The following is a 17,530-nucleotide window of genomic DNA, read 5'->3' on the forward strand; positions in this document are numbered from 1 at the left end:
GAACCCCCCTGCTCTAGGAATAGGATTTCAAAACCGACCATGAAATCGAGACAATTGATAATTTGTTAAGTAGTGATTACAGCAAAAAGTCCAACAAGTTTTCAGCTCAAGCTTAAGACCTGGCACTTACTCATGGCCCGTCTCGGTTCTTGATCAAGAAAGTCAGCAATTTATAGCAACAGCATATCAACTACTAACCACTGGAGATTTACTGTTAACCCAATTCCCTTCTACATTCTAGTTAATAACGGCTGACAAGCAACTAGTAGACAATAAAAACTCTAATTTGCATGTGCTTGCAAGGAAATAACTCTGCCCAATGGGAAAGGTTTGCCAGGCAATCTTTTCTAAAACATGCCTCCAACTTAAGCTACTGGTGAATTTAACTTTAAGCAGAAAGGGTACAAAAATATATTTATGTTGCATTAAACAGAAGACCATACAAATTTTAGTAAATGACTGGTTCATGAAACCCACTGCTAACCCAGATACACAAAATAACTGAATAACTGATGCAAAGTAGTAATTTGTACACGATCAAACTTTATACTAATTGGCAAGCCTTCCAAGACAGTTGCACATAACTAGCAAAAAAGCCCCCAGAACTGCGACACCTAGCTTTATAGTTCCACCCTCAATTACTCAAGTCTCGGTCCTTTATGCCCTCATCTAGCCAGCGTAGCTACATACAGCAAGGAAGGTAGGGCAGACATATGAAGACAGCCTTGTAATAATGAGCAGGAGTAGGAAAGGTACGACGGTGAATGACTTAGTCCACCGTTTAGCGTTATGCACGTGATTACAAACTATATGGTTAGTTGGACTGCAGGACCTAAACGAATGTGATCAGAAATCATGCCCTGAAAAGTTGATCACATTCTATTCAAAGACCTTGTGTCAAATGTATACCACGTACCAGTTCAACAGATGAACCCAGCAGGTTAAAGTGGTCTGGAGTATGCTTTGATACCATGCACAGCGTATGCAAAGGTTTTAAAGGATTCTGTATGATCTAAATATAATACAACCCTCGATTCTGTCCGAATTATGGGATATTACATCTGCTTTGATTTTAAGTCCCGAAAGATTGTGAACGCCACCTGTACATCTGAACATTTTAATTAAAAAGAAAGCATTATTTCGCAGCAAACCTTGTACTATTCCAGCCTCTGTCCCTCCGTACTAGGGAACCCACGCTGACGGGCAAGCACCTCAGCACAATTGCGTGTTTAATTGTGATGCTCTTGGGGACACTGAGAAGAGCCAATATAAAATGTTTCAGCGCCAAGGTGTATAGATAAAAAAAAACAAAAAAAGGACAGATGTCCCCCAGGGAATTGCCTTCCCTTTTGTTCAGATAGGCCGCTTGGTGGTAACTCATCTGTATAAATGAGTACTGTGCTCTTGGGGAAGTGGCGAGGGCACTGCGTATTCCGGACAGCTAGTTGAAACAAGGTTTGTTTGCTCGCTGTATGGTTTTCCCTTTCTTTTTTTGTAAGTGGAAGCCATGATTGTTCTAATGACTAGCATATTAAAGCTGCGACTTGATCAATCTTTTCAAACTCCAAAGTTAAAAAAAAAAAGAGACAAGTAAGATTTTGCTGCAGTTGTCAGGAGCTATGCAAGTGGAACAAGATCAAAGTTACGGCTTGTAAATCACAAGTCTCTAACTTTGCCACCCATGAGAGCACACTTCCCAGTGTGCAACATACGAGCCTTTGATTAACAAGCCGCCTGCCATTAACAATTGATGTCTCCGAGGATTTCCAGCCAAGATTATGCTGTATGGAATGGCCTGGGAGCATGTACTCGCTGCATGTTGTCACCAAGGTATTGCAAAGCATTATCTTGGCACACGGGGGAAAAAGCGCGGTTCTAGAATGAATGGAGCAAGTAGCTCCAGAGGCAAAAATCAAGGCATCGACAAACTTTGGAGCCATACTAGGTAGTAATTAATCCAGTGCAACCTGCCGGTAAAAAACAGATTCTCTCAGTATTCGAATGTTTTTCTGCATATGTTTGACCTTAGTATATAAGGTCACTAAATAATAGAAGGTGAAGGCGTGCAAGTACTGAGCTTGCAAAGAAAATGCCTCAAATATTCAGATGTCTTCGGAGTACTTGGGATAAAGTAACGTTAGCCAATTTGCAACTGTAAATTGGCAATTTGCATTGCAGGTGGTTTAGTCTTGCACCTAGGTACTGTTAACTAGAATGGGACACATCCTAGCATGCAAGCTGATAAAACACTTTATGAATTATAACAGCACTGCTAGAATCCTGGAAGAATGCCATCTACTAATCTGAACGATTGAAGTTATGATATTCGAAACCTTTACAGAAGGTTAATGCTAAAAGGTCCATAGAAAACCAGAGTTTTAGATTTGTTACTTTGATCACATTGGCAATAATGTTTTTTATTTTTTGTTTAGCATAAACAGATTGTAAGGGGCAGGTACAACTCCTTCCGCTTAAAAGTAAAGGAAACTGCAATATTTATTAAGTCACAAATCTGAAAATCAAATTCTTTGAAAATGTTTTACAGGTTTGGGTATCCTGGAGTCCCTAGTATGCTTATCAATATGGAGCGATAGCCTAGTCATGTCAAGCACCATTAAAGGTACGGGGGTATGCCCAAGAAGACGGCCAGTTTTTCAAATGTTCAGCACATCAAGAACAAAAGGAAAAAAATGACTGATGACGGTTTCAATGTAAAGTTTAGCAGCTTTGTCAGCCGAACCAATCTTTAAAAAAGCTCCGTGTTTATCCAATTCAAAAAATCCAAACATGCATAAAATCAAATTTATGGATAAATCAAAAGTACAGAATACAGGCCAGTTGAACTTTGCAATTCTGCTGGGTTCCGGCAATGGATTAAAATGGTTTTGTCGGGATTTTTTTCTTCTTTTTAAGGCACAGATGTGTGCCAAAATGCACCATGGTCAAGCTGGTGCCAAAAACTTCAGATCGTGGGTACTTGAGGGGAAGCCCTGATGCAATTTATTATTTTGTTTACTTTGTCCTACCTACAGAAGTGCCACGAACCACAGGAGGTGAGTGTCAACAGAACAAACCGGCAGAGTACCGCTCGTGATGCTTCAATGATGCTGCAGCTGGTTTTGAAGACAGGCTACCAAGAGGAGCCAGTGAAGTTACATCAGGGTGGGGCAGCCCTATGCGGCATGGTAGGATGCCATGAGGAGCCTAGAGTCTCGGGGTGTTATGGGGGACTGCATTAATACAGATGCTATTACAAGGGTTTGCACAACAGCCTTTAGGTCCGTTTCTGGGGCAGACTTTTAGCGCCATACCAGTCAGTCCGTGCCCAGGGTGAATCCAAGTGACTTTGCATTTGGTGAAGTTTGTGGAACAATTATTGCACCGAGGCAGAACACGTTACTTCTGGAATTAAATACTGTTAATCAAAACATTTTCCTCCAAAATAAAGCTTTGCAGGGCAAAAAGATAAACTTCTAACTCCAGACTGAAAAGGATACTTCCGCCAAGCAAAATTCCAAAAGTTAATGAGGACAGCAAAATAACCACAAAAAAAAAGCCACACCAAGGTGCAGATAGGTTTTACAAGCGAGTAACAGATCACATGGCCTTAGACTTTAGTGGTTGCTATAAGCAGCTTCTGCATTTGAACCGTTTACTTTTAGTCTTTCAACCACCACGTAGGTACTGCCTTTTGGACTCAATCCTTTCAGGCAAGCTTCTAGAAACCATGAAGCTTATGGCCTTCGTACAGGAACCAATCAAGCCAGTCCACTTTTCCCTTGCAACATGAAAATATTGATGCAAGGGTCCATGAAATTAGAGCAGCGTCAGTTTTCGGATCTGGAATTTAAATCGGCAATAGAATTAGGAAAAGTTTGAAGGTCAACTCTGCCACAGTACTCATTTCTAAGGCATCAAAGTATGTTATCAGGCACAGTACACAGACTTTTGCAAATGGTAAAGCATAACCCGGGCTTCTCCAAGAATAGCTAGTGCCCTACTGTCAGCTTTCCAGATGCCTTTATGTACCTCTGTGTGCAGCCCAGCCTACTAAATTAGAAACTTTTGCTAGTCTAAGTTAATAGACGTACACTAAAATTGAAACGCCCGTATTCGAGATAAGTGTTTTCAGAACTCCCAAGCTGTTTTGAGAAAAATGTGGACCTTTGTAAAAAAAAAAATGTATTATATATATGGAAAATGTCACTTACCCAATGTACATCTGTTTGTGGCATGAGGTGCTGCAGATTCACATGCTGTGCATTATCCTGCCATCTAGTGTTGGGCTTGGAGCGTTACAAGTTGTTTTTCTTCGAAGAAGTCTTTGAGTCACAAGACCGAGGGACTCCTCCCTTTCAGTTCCATTGCGCATGGGCATCGACTCCATCTTAGATGGTTTTCCCGGCAGAGGGTGAGGTAGGAGTTGTGAATATAGTAATTGTGCCCATGCAATGGAGTATGTATGTACATAATGGGTTTTAAAAAGTATTTTACAAATTTACAAGTTTTACAGTTTTCATCCAACTTATAACAGCTACAGGCTCCCGGGGAGGTGGGAGGGCGCATGTGAATCTGCAGCGCCTCATGCCACGAACAGATGTACAATGGGTAAGTGACATTTTCCGTTCGATGGCATGTGTAGCTGCAGATACACATGCTGTGCATAGACTAGTAAGCAGTTATCTCCCCAAAAAGAGGTGGCTTAGCCTGTAGGAGTTGAAGTTGTTTGAAATCATGTTCGTAATACAGCCTGTCCAACTGTGGCTTCTTGTGTTAACACATTTACACAGTAATGTTTTGTGAATGTATGAGGCGTAGACCATGTGGCTGCCTTACAGATTTCTGTCATGGGTAAATTCCCTAGAAAAGCCATTGTGGCGCCTTTTTTCCTAGTGGATTGCGCCTTTGGTGTAATCGGTAGATCTCTTTTTGCTTTGATATAGCAGGTCCGAATACATTTCACTATCCATCTGGCAATGCCTTGTTTGGATATTGGATTTCCTGCATGAGGTTTTTGGAAGGCTACAAACAATTGTTTTGCAAAACTTTTGTTCTATCAATGTAATACATTAGTGCTTTTTTAATGTCTAACGTATGCAAGGGTCTTTCGGCTACTGAGTCTGGTTGTGGAAAAAAGACTGGGAGTTCCACTGTTTGGTTTAGGTGGAATGGTGATATAACTTGGTAAGAATTTGGGATTTGTACGGAGAACTACTTTATGTTTATGTATCTGTATAAAGGGTTCTTGTATAGTAAATGCTTGTATTTCACTTACTCTAAGATGTGATGGCTATTAGGAAGGCTACCTTCGAAGTTAAGTATTGCATCTCACAAGAGTGCATGGGTTCAAATGGTGGTCCCATGAGGTGTGTTAACACAATATTGAGATTCCATGAGGAGACTGGTGGTGTTCTCGGGGGTATGATTCTTTTTAATGCTAGTTTAGATTTTTGTAAGTGTAATAAGTAGCTTACAATGTTCTTTGCGAAAGCATGTAGTGGTTAGATTTGATTATTATTGCAATAATAAACAAATCTTTTCCATTTGTTTGCATAACAATGTCTTGTAGTAGGTTTTCTAGCTTGTTTAATGACCTCCATACATTCTCGTGTAAGGTCTAAATGTCCAAAGTCTAAGACTTCAGGAGCCAGATTGCTAGATTGAGCGATGCTGGATTCGGGTGTCTGATATGTTGTTTGTGTTGAGTTAACAGATCTGGTCTGTTTGGTAGCTTGATATGAGGTACTACTGACCGGTCCAGCAGTGTTGTGTACCATGGTTGGCGAGCCCAGGTTGGCGCTATCAGTATTAGTTCGAGTGTTTTGACTCAATTTGTTTACCAGATAAGGAAGGAGTGGGAGAGGGGGAAAAGCGTAAGCAAATATCCCTGACCAACTCATCCATAACACATTGCCCTTGGACAGAGGATATGGATACCTGGACGCAAAGTTTTGGCATTTTGCTTTTTCTTCTGTTGCGAATAGGTCTATATGTGGCGTTCCCCAGCGTAGAAATTAAGTTTGTAGGACCTGGGGATGAATTTCCCATTCATGTGTTTGTTGGTAAGCTCGACTGAGATTGTCGGGCAACTGATTTTTAATACCTGGGATTTATTGTGCTATTAGGCAAATTTGATTGTGAATTGCCCAATGCCAAATTTTTGTGCTAAGAGACAGTTGTGAGGAGTGTGTCCCTCCCTGTTTGTTGAGGTAATACATTGTTGTCATGTTGCCTGTTTTGACAAGAATCTGTTTGTGGGCTACCAGTGATTGAAATGCTTTCAATGCTAGAAACACTGCCAACAGTTCTAAGTGATTTATGTGCAGTTTTTGTTGAATGTTCCATTGTCCCTGTATATTGTGCTGGTTGAGGTGTGCTCCCCACCCCATCATGGAAGCATCTGTTGTGATCACGTATTGAGGCACTGGGTCTTGGAATGGCCGCCCTTGGTTTAAATTGATAGGGTTCCACCATTGAAGTGAGAGGTGTGTTTGGCGGTCTATCAACACTAGATCTTGGAGCTGACCCTGTGCCCATTGTGTTGCTAGACACGGTTGTAAGGGCCGCATGTGTAGTCTTGCATTTGGGACGATGGCTATGCATGAAGACATCATGCCTAGAAGTTTCATTACAAACCTCACTTGGTAGTGTTGGTTTGGCTGTATGTTTAATATTGTATTGCGGAACGCCTGTACCCTTTGTGGGCTTGGAGTGGCAATTGCCTTTTGTGTATTGAGTGTTGCTCCCAAGTATTGTATTTAGGATGGTTGTAGATGTGATTTTTGGTAATTTAGAGAACCTTAGTTTGTGTAGAGTTTCAATCATGTATTGTGTGTGTAGAAGACACTGTTGCTGAGTGCTGGTTTTTATTAACCAATCGTCCAAGTAAGGGAATACGTGCATGTTCTGTCTCCTGATGTGAGCGGCTACTACTGCAAGGCATTTTGTGAATATTCTTGGGGCTGTTATCCCGAATGGTAACACCTTGAATTGGTAATGCACGCCTTGAATTACAAGCCTTAAGTATTTCCTGTGGGAAGGATGTATGGGTATGTGGAAATATGCATCCTTCAGATCTAATGTTGACATGTAGTCTTGTTTTTTGAGCAAGGGAATCAAGTCTTGAAGTGTTACCATGTGGAAGTGAACTGATTTGATGTAAAGATTCAGTGTTCCGAGGTCTAATATGGGTCTCAGCGTTCTGTCCTTCTTTAGAATTAGGAAATACAGGGATTAGACACCTGTTCCTTTTTGATGGTTGGGTACTAGTTCTATTGCTTTTTTTTGTAACAATGCTTGGACTTCTAGTTGTAACAGGTCTAAGTGTTTGGACATAGTGTGCTTTAGGGAGCACATCTGGTGGCAATTGTAGGAATTCTATGCAATAACCATGTTGGATAATGGCTAGGACCCATGCGTCCGTAGTTATGTTTTCCCAGTTGTGGTAGTATATGGTAAGTCTTCCCCCCCCACCCCCACTGGTGTTGAGTGGTGGGGGTTTGTGACATTGAAGTCACTGTTTGGTTTGAGGGTTTTTTGGGCTCTGGAATTTCCCTCTTGCCTTTGGGAATTGTCCACCCCTGTATGTTCCTCTAAAACCTCCTCTTTGGTACTGGCCCTGATATGTGGGTCGGACTTGTGAGGTGGAAGGCTCTGTGGTTTGGGAACGAAACCCCCCTCTAAATTGCGGCTTTCTAAAAGTGCCTCTGTTCTGTGGGGAGTAGAGCGCGGCCATGGCTTTGGCCGTGTCCATGTCCTTTTTGAGCTTTTAGATTGCCGTATCCACCTCTTGCCCAAACAACTGTTCTTGGTTGAACAGCATATTTAGCACAGCTTGCTGGATTTCTGGTTTAAAACCCGAGCTCCGTAACCATGCGTGCCTACGAATGGTTCCCGCAGTGTTCACTGTCCTTGCTGCTGTGTCTGCAGAGTCCATCGCAGACCTTATTTGGTTGTTTGAAATAGTTTGTCCTTCAACAACCTGTTGGGCACGTTTTTGGTATTCCTTGGGCAAGTGCTGAATGATATGTTGCATCTCGTCCCAGTGTGCCCTGTCGTAGCGAGCCAGTAGAGCCTGAGAATTGTCAATCCGCCATTGATTGGCTGCCTGTGCTGCTACCCTTTTGCCTGCTGCATCAAATTTCCGACTTTCCTTGTCGGGCGGTGGTGCGTCTCCTGAGGAGTGGGAGTTTGCCCTCTTTCTGGCTGCTCCCACTACCACCGAATCTGGTGTTAGTTGCTGTGTTATAAACACAGGATCCGTGGGGGGGGGGGGGGGAGGGGTTTGATATTTCTTCTCCACCCTAGGCGTGACGGCTCTGCGTTTTACTGGGTCCTGTAACACTTGTTTGGTGTGTTTTAACATGCCTAGAAGCATTGGCAAACTTTGGTAAGAGCTGTGAGTGGATGCCAAGGTGTTAAATAAAAAGTCGTCTTCTATGGGCTCTGCATGCATTGCTACATTATGGAAAGTAGCTGCCCTTGATACCACCTGCATATATGCAGTGCTGTCCTCAGGTGGTGACGGCCTTGCCGGGTAGCAATCGGGACTATGGTCTGAGACCGGTACATCATATAAGTCCCATGCATCCGGGTCATCTTGGGTCATCCCAGTGTGTTGGCGACTGCATTGGGGGTGTCGCTACCGGGGACAGGTGTGGTGAATACAATGGTGAAGGCTGTGGCGAAACCCTTGGTGGTGTCTGGTCTCTTGCCACCTTTGCCGCATTTCCGATTCCTGGAATGCTAGCTTTCACTTCATTTTTATTGGAGGAAGAGTTTGAATATTCCCCGTCTTTCTGTATGTGCAGCCTCCTTTGGGTATGGTCTGGCTCTCCCATGCCTAGTTCCTGCTCAAATCTGTGCCCTTGCATTTGGCTGGAAAGGCCGTGCTCTTCTGTATAGGAGCGTGTTTTCGGCTCCGAGGCTGCATATTTTGGCACGGTCTTTCGGCTGCGAGGAAACCTTTGACTTTGGGGGTTTCGAACTCTCGGTGCCAAGATGGTTCGGAGCCGGTATCGCGACCAGAGTCGGATGTCTTCGGCTGCTGGGAGGCCTTTTTCAGTGCCGATGTTTGGTCACCGTGTTTTCGGGTTAAGCCATGGCCTGTTTGCAATGGCATCCCCTTGGCCTTTATAATTCGAGTGAGTCTTTGCCGGGGCTGATTTACAGTTTGTTGCTGCGCATTCGGCTGCTCACTTTCGGATTCGTCAGTCTTGAATGGAGAATCTCTTCCTCGATGTCGATCTGTTCGGCCGGTGTCTACGCCATCTGAGTCTTCTAGCTCTTCGATCGCGTAGTGTCTTCGATCAAAATGCCCAACAGGCCTCACAGGTATCCTCTCTGTGTTCCGGTGATAGACACAGATTACAGACCAAGTGTTGGTCTGTATAAGGATACTCTGCGTGGCAATTTGGGCAGAAACGGAAGGGGGTCCGGTCCATGAGGTTTGGAGATGGACGCGGTCGGGCCGTCCAGGACCCGCTGAAGAGTGGAAGCCCCGAAGGGGCGCCGGAGCGCTTTTTTTTCTGTGTCGATGTGCCAACACTAAACTGGTACCGAGCACGAATAATACCGTCAAATTTTCCCGATAACTAGCTAACTTTCCCGATTCGAAATACAGAGCGAAGAGGAACATGTCCAAACCCGATGGCAGAAAGAAAACAATGGAAGATGGAGTCGACGCCCATGCGCAATGGAGCCGAAAGGGAGGAGTCCCTCGGTCTCGTGACTCGAAAAGACTTCTTAGAAGAAAAACAACTTGTAACACTCCGAGCCCAACACTGGATGGCTGGATAATGCACAGCATGTGTATCTGCAGCTACACATGCCATCGAATATATATTATATATATTTCGTTTTAAAGGATAATTGAGTGGTAAACCATGAAGCATCAGGGAGACCTAGGTCACTTATTAACTTGGTACCAACTGAGGTTATGCAAAGTGCAGGTAGAGATATTCTTAATTGATAAAGCCTTTAACATGTCCGGTGGCAACCTTGTGGCACCAAGGTGACCACTGCTGTTAGCTTACACGGAGTGGTCGCTTAGGTCATCCTGTCCGATATGCATACTAGTACAACAGTTCTAATAGTACTTCGGGTTGAAAGTAAGTAGCTCTTACTACAGAAAAGACTTGAGACCCCTGGCATAGTTACAGGATGACACTGTTAAACTTTCTTGCAATTTAATATATCCCATATAGGAATACAAGCTTGTATCTGTTAAAACGTATTCTAAAGCATTCTCATTTTGATTACTTTAGCTCTCCCAACAGGCAGATTCAGAAAAAGAAATAAATCTATGTATATGAATGGTAGGTCAAACTTCCATTGTAGAGTTTTACTTGAAAAAATAAATAACCAGAGTCTGATTGCAACCCCTTTCCAGTGCCAAGTCAGTAAAAGACAAGTCTGAACAGTTCAGTTTCCAGGAGCGACCTTAAGTTGGGCTCCAATCTCAAGGTTGTGCTGAAGGAACTCGTGAATAGGTCAAAAACCCTCATGTTTCATATGCTTAAATGATAGGTGGCTGATTAATTGGCACAAATTAAGCCAAGAGCTCCGATTTGAGAAAGGGTTAGGTGGCAGTTCTGGGTAGTATGTTGAGTTCTGAACTCAATATGGATGAATGCATAGAAGCAACACATCTCAAACAAGCAAGGAAAGGGTCATGCACTGGGCAGACCGAACTCAATCTAGTCCTGGCATTTATGGTTCTTGGTGATTGCCTGAGCTGCCCTACATGACTTCAAAGCTAAAGTTGCACTGGGATATTGAAATCAGTAAGTACTCTACACAAATCGATTCATGACTATATACATGTAGTGATGTGTTGCATTTCCATACCAAGTTGAACATTTCTTGTTACAGTATTCTGCTTTTGAGAGCTTGGGGAAGCTATGAGCTGCAGCCAGTACGCTGACTGCCTACCAGGTTTATTAAAGGGAGGGTTGCAATCGGTGAAGGGTTGACCAAAAAAAAAAAAAAAAAAAAAAAAGGTAGAGAGTGAAGCCCATCCATGGCCTTCACTGTTTTTTGGTCTGGTTTGACTGAGCAGCTGTCAGACCTTGTGATCAACTAAAAGCTTGCAGATTACAACTAAGGGACTACTTGGGCTCCAGCCACATGTGAGTGCCCTGCAGTACAGAATTTGACAGGGCTGAAGGTGTGTGCTTACCACTAAATAAAGTACTGATTTCACTTTTAGGCTTCTGGCATACCTTATGCAAAGCAGGGCAGGGATGGAAATGGCTGTAAGCAAATGATCAAGCTTAAAGCCCTGATCTGTTTGTTATGGAGTGTTCTGATAAAAGTAGGCCTCACATTTATTATGAAAATCACACATTAACCTCTATCCATTTTATAGAGTATTTGGCATATACTTCAGGCCTTGAAATTTTTTTTCATTTTTTTTTACTAGATCTGCAGTTAGGATAACTTGAATCTACGCGACCATAACTAATGTACTTGACCCATAAAAAGGTCACATTGTGATTGTAGGCAAATATTTTAGTTTAAAGAGTCATCTTTTTCTTCATTGTCACATGAGTCTACCTTCAAATATGGAAGCTCAACATTTCTGCTGTACAAAGTTAAATTAAACAGACCAAACGTTTGATCCATGTATAAAGATAATCTAGCCCACATATAGGGAACACATGATCCCTTACTTGCCTCAGTTTACTAATAGCATTGCTACCAGGACAGAAGGCCAAGATTTGTATTTATTAAGTGTGTGTTTAAACATTACTAAAGCTTGATGTGGTCACTCATTTTCAGATAAAAGTTCTAAGAAATGTCCAAAAGCCTTCCCACTAACTTGCAGCTTCACTGATAATTATATAGCGTATTAATCTGGAGTTTGTGTTCCAGAAACAATTTATTCTTTGCACATCACAAGGTAAAGTTTTGTGATTTGTTTTCATCCTATTAAAATATTCTCATCACACAAAAGTACAATGGGCTTTCACAACTACTGAAATATATTTTGAAATGGTTGTGCAGTTGACTTTGCTATTTAAATGTTCTAGGAAAAACAGATAAATCCTGGAACTCTGCAGTCAAAAGGAACATTAATTTTAAGACAAAATGACTTCACCTCTGCTTTTGAACACAGAAGCAGTGACACGAAACTGGGTCTGTACTGCTTCTTCACTTTTTGACTGAAGAGAACACCTGTTCTTTGACAACTCACCAGAAGGGGGAAGTAGGTCTAACAATAGCTAGACTTGATAAAATAGGACTCACCATAGCAACTGGACGAGTCAATTTTGAGGCCTGCATTTGCAATTTTATGACTGTATGCTTGATGGCTGCCATGAGGGGAAAGCTTATGTTCAAGATCATAGGTCTGAGTAAATGATCGTGATGAGCTGCAAGACTGATTGGTGCATTGGAATATCTTACTTCAGATGCTACAAGTCTGATCTGCTTATGAGAATTTGTAACAGTCAGTAAGCCTAGCTTGGTTATTGTAAAAAGCATTTATTAAATGAAGTAGCCCTTAAAAATTAGATTATCGCATTGTGCTGCAGGCTATTGACAAGTAATCCGAGTATTTCGTGACATGTAATCTCGCAGATTAACGTAGTAGGCTAGGGTTTTGGTCACTCACTGACAAGCCATGGAGATTCACTGTGATGATTCTTGGTAGGACTGATTGAGAGGGTATTCATACCGTTTTGCAAACTACTTTTTTACATAATTGTAATTTTATATTGTATGCAATATGGTTGCCAGTTTAGATACACTTGAACAGGCCTGTGTTAGTTATGGTGTCAAAACAATGTTAAAGGCTAAAAACCTTTTTAGTTCATTGAGAATTGAGCCACACTCCATAGGTTTGATCTTTTTATTATGAAATGTTATGAAAGCCATGAGGCCTTACTTATTGTGAAAAGCATATGATGCAGATAATTGTCCTTTAAGGATGGATAGTTATTACTCTGCTAAAGTAGGCAGGTATTTTGTTATTTGGGATCTCAGATTACTCTAGTAGGCAAGGGTTTGGGTGTTTACTACCATCTCTGACAAACCATGGTGAAAGAAGTTTTGCATTGCATAATCCTAGTTAGGCCCCCTTAGGAAATATAGCATTCTGCTTTGCAAATGGTAAGTTTGTATACTTTTGCAATTTTATGGCTGTCTGGTGGTTGCCCTGCGGGAAAGCTTGCACTCCCAACAGTAACTTAGAGCTGCCTATGGTGATAACCAAATAACAGTATGAGACCATGACTGGTGCACTGTGAAACATTATGTCTGCTACCATAGCCAGTCTTGTTTATTATGAAAAGTTATGACAGCAGTCGGCCTGGCTTAATTATTGTGAAACGCATGTTAAAGCCAACAGGCTATAACAGTGGATTATCACACTGTTACAAGGTTGTAGATCAGTATTCTGTTGCACGTAATCAGATTACCACAGTAAGTAATGATTTTGATGCTGGGCACTTTAATTTTATAACTATGAAGTAAGAATGACCGTTTACAACTTGTGCACCCTCAAGAAGGCCTGTGTTGATTATAGATTAATAAATAAAGGCTACAGGCCTCATTTCTTCACTAGAAAAAGTTTAGATTCCAAGTGTGGTTTATCATAGAACCTTATGACAAAGCAAGTAAGCCTGGGTTCTTTATTTTAAAAAGTGGGTGTTTAAAAGCAAGACGTTCAAGAGTAGATTGTTACTCTTGAGAGCCCGTAGGCAGATATTTTGTTACACTAAATTTCAGATTGCCCTAGTAGGCAAGGGTTTTGGTTAACACTGGAATCCGGATTAAAAAAAAACTCCACTATGGTAAGCCTTATAAAATGCTTAGTAAAGCATTATATTCTAGTGATAACTCATTGAACATTTGTAGTTTTATTACAGTATACCTTTAAGGAAAGATTGATGCTGGTTACCACTCCCTCTTGACAATCCATAAAGGTAGAGGATTTGAACTGCAATTCTGCTAGAACCTCTTTGGAAGGCCTGGCAGGCTTGTCTGCTAGGATCTTGTAATAAAATGTAATTAGGGAGTTTTTAAAAAAAAGTTTTTTTTACACTGAAAGGTTCAGAGTGACAGACCTTGAGTGCAAAGCTCAAGTTATCCATTACATCACTGACAAAACCCAGTGGTGAACAACATCTCTAATTCACTTTTGCCCCTCTAGAATTTTTAGTTATGCATGGTCCCCACAATCATTTGCCCCTGCTTTCAACAGATGTGCCATACATAAGGACTTTGTGACCCAAAATGTACAAAGTTATGTTATCGGACATTCTTAACCAACTCCAAAAATGCCTTTTATCCCCTTCCTGTCAGAGCCTGTCAGTATAGCACTGTTAGTCTGAATTAAGCTCAGACACCCTTCCCTGCAAGGCCTTTATGAAGTGGCAACTAGTTAACAGATGCTACAATATAGCAGTGAATTACCAGATTTAGAATCTGGTGCAAATGATACAGGCTTCCTATAGCACACACTATAATTTTATAATATATACACATATATATATATATATATATATATATATATATATATATATATATACACACATACACACACACACACACACGGAAAATGTCACTTACCCAGTGTACATCTGTTCGTGGCATGAGACGCTGCAGATTCACATGCTTTGCACATCCCGCCATCTAGTGTTAGGCTCGGAGTGTTACAAGTTGTTTTTCTTCGAAGAAGTCTTTTTCGAGTCACGAGATCAAGGGACTCCTCCCCTTTCGGCTCCATTGCGCATGGGTGTCGACTCCATCTTAGATTGTTTTCCCCGCAGAGGGTGAGGTAGGAGTTGTGTATTATAGTAATAGTGCCCATGCAATGGAGTAAGTATGTATGTACATAATGTGGTTTAAAGGGATATATTTACAATTTTACAAATGTTCAAGATCAACTTCAAACGGCTACAGGCTCCCGGGGAGGCGGACGGGCGCATGTGAATCTGCAGCGTCTCATGCCACGAACAGATGTACACTGGGTAAGTGACATTTTCCATTCTATGGCATGTGTAGCTGCAGATACACATGCTTTGCATAGACTAGTAAGCAGTTATCTCCCCAAAAGCGGTGGTTCAGTCTGTAGGAGTTGAAGTTGTTTGGAACAAAGTTCGTAGTACTGCTTGTCCTACTGTGGCTTGTTGTGCTGTTAACACATCCATGCAGTAGTGTTTGGTAAACGTATGAGGCGTAGACCATGTGGCTGCCTTACATATTTCAGTCATTGGAATGTTTTCTAGAAAGGCCATGGTAGCACCTTTCTTTTTAGTGGAGTGTGCCTTTGGTGTTATAGGCAGTTCTTTTTGCTTTGAGATAACAGGTTTGAACGCATTTAACTATCCATCTAGCAATGCTTTGTTTGGATATTGGGTTTCCTGTATGAGGTTTTTGGAAAGCAACGAACAATTGTTTCGTTTTTCGAATTTGTTTTGTTATGTCAATGTAGTACATTAACGCTCTTTTGATGTCTAATGTATGTAGTGCTCTTTCAGCTACAGAATCTGGCTCTGGAAAGAACACTGGTAGTTCTACTGTTTGATTCAAGTGGAACTGTGATAGGACTTTTGGTAAGAACTTAGGATTTGTTCGTATAACTACTTTGTGCTTGTGTATCTGAATAAAGGGTTCATGTATGGTAAATGCTTGTATCTCACTTACTCTTCTTAGAGCTGTGATGGCAATTAGAAATGCTACTTTCCATGTGAAGTATTGTATCTCACATGAGTGCATGGGTTCAAACGGTGGACCCATGAGCCGTGTTAAGATAATGTTAAGGTTCCACGAAGGAACTGGTGGCGTCCTTGGTGGGATAATTCTTTTCAGACCCTCCATAAAGGCCTTTATGACTGGGATCCTAAATAGTGATGTTGAATGCATAATTTGCAGATAAGCTGAAATAGCGGTGAGATGAATTTTAATAGATGAAAAAGCTAGCTTTGACTTTTGTAAATGCAGTAGGTAGCTGACTATGTCTATCAGATGCGTGTAAGGGTTGTATTTGTTTATTATGGCAGTAATTACAAATCTTTTCCACTTATTTGCATAGCAATGTCTTGTGGTTGGTTTCCTAGCTTGTTTTATGACCTCCATACATTCCTGTGTGAGGTCCAGATGTCCGAATTCTAAGACTTCAGGAGCCAAATTGCTAGATTCAGCGATGTTGGATTTGGGTGTCTGATAGGTTTGTGTTGGGTTAACAGATCTGGTCTGTTTGGTAGTTTGACATGAGGCACTACTGAGAGGTCTAGTGGTGTTGTATACCAAGGTTGTCTTGCCCAAGTTGGTGCTATTAGTATGAGTTTGAGTTTGTTTTGACTCAATTTGTTTACCAGATATGGAAGGAATGGGAGAGGGGGAAAAGCGTATGCAAATATCCCTGACCAACTCCTCCATAACGCATTGCCCTGAGACTGATCCTGTGGGTATATGGATGCGAAGTTTTGGCATTTTGCATTTTCTTTTGTTGCAAATAGGTCTATTTGTGGTGTTCCCCATCTTTGGAAGTAGGTGTGTAGTATTTGGGGGTGAATCTCCCATTCGTGGATCTGCTGGTGATCCCAAGAGAGATTGTCTGCTAACTGATTCTGAATCCCTGGAATAAACTGTGCTATTAGGCAAATGCGGTTGTGAATCGCCCAATGCCATACTCTGTGCCAGGAGACCACGGTGTTGTGTGTTCCTACTTGTTTGTTCAGATAATACATCGTTGTCATGTCTGTTTTGACAAGAATGTGTGTGTCTTATTATAGGTTGAAATGCTTTCAACGCTAGAAATACTGCCAGTAGTTCTAAGTGATTTATGTGAAACTGTCTCTGCTGAGTATCCCATTGTCCTTGGATGCTGTGTTGGTTGAGGTGTGCTCCCCACCCTATCATGGAGGCATCTGTCGTTATTTCATATTGAGGCACTGGGTCTTGGAAAGGCCGCCCTTGGTTTAAATTTATATTGTTCCACCATTGAAGCGAGGTGTATGTTTGGCGGTCTATCAACACGATCTAGAATTGACCCTGTGACCCTTGTAATACTAGGCACTGTTGTAAGGGCCGCATGTGCAATCTTGCGTTTGGGACAATGGCTATGCATGAGGAGATCATGCCTAGTAGTTTCATCGCCATCTTGACTTGTATCTTGTTTTGGATACATGGCCTGTATTACATTGTGAAATGCCTGTACCCTTTGCGGACTTGGAGTGGCGATCCCTTTTGTTGTGTTGATTGTCGCCCCCAAGTATTGCTGTGTTTGACACGGCTGAAGGTGTGACTTTGTGTAGTTGAGTGAGAATGAAAATGTCACTTACCCAGTGTACATCTGTTCGTGGCATCAGTCGCTGAGATTCACATGGAATGCATGAGCTCGCCATCTGGTGTTGGGTCGGAGTGTTACAAGTTGTTTTTCTTCGAAGAAGTGTTTGAGTCACGGGACCGAGTGACTCCTCCTTCTGTGCTCATTGCGCATGGGCGTCGACTCCATCTTCGATTGTTTTCCCCGCAGAGGGTGAGGTAGGAGTTGTACTATAGTAATAGTGCCCGCGCAATG

General features: G+C 41.9%; 1 protein-coding gene across 4 annotated transcripts in view; it reads right to left on the reverse strand.

The window, feature by feature from the left end:
* The window catches only part of CPEB1 (cytoplasmic polyadenylation element binding protein 1), a 376,131-nt gene that overhangs the window by 59,353 nt on the left and 299,248 nt on the right, over positions 1 to 17,530 (reverse strand). The gene's annotated exons all lie outside the window — the stretch shown is intronic.

This window comes from Pleurodeles waltl, chromosome 3_1, assembly GCF_031143425.1.
Source record: "Pleurodeles waltl isolate 20211129_DDA chromosome 3_1, aPleWal1.hap1.20221129, whole genome shotgun sequence".
NCBI classification, from domain to species: Eukaryota; Metazoa; Chordata; class Amphibia; order Caudata; family Salamandridae; genus Pleurodeles; species Pleurodeles waltl.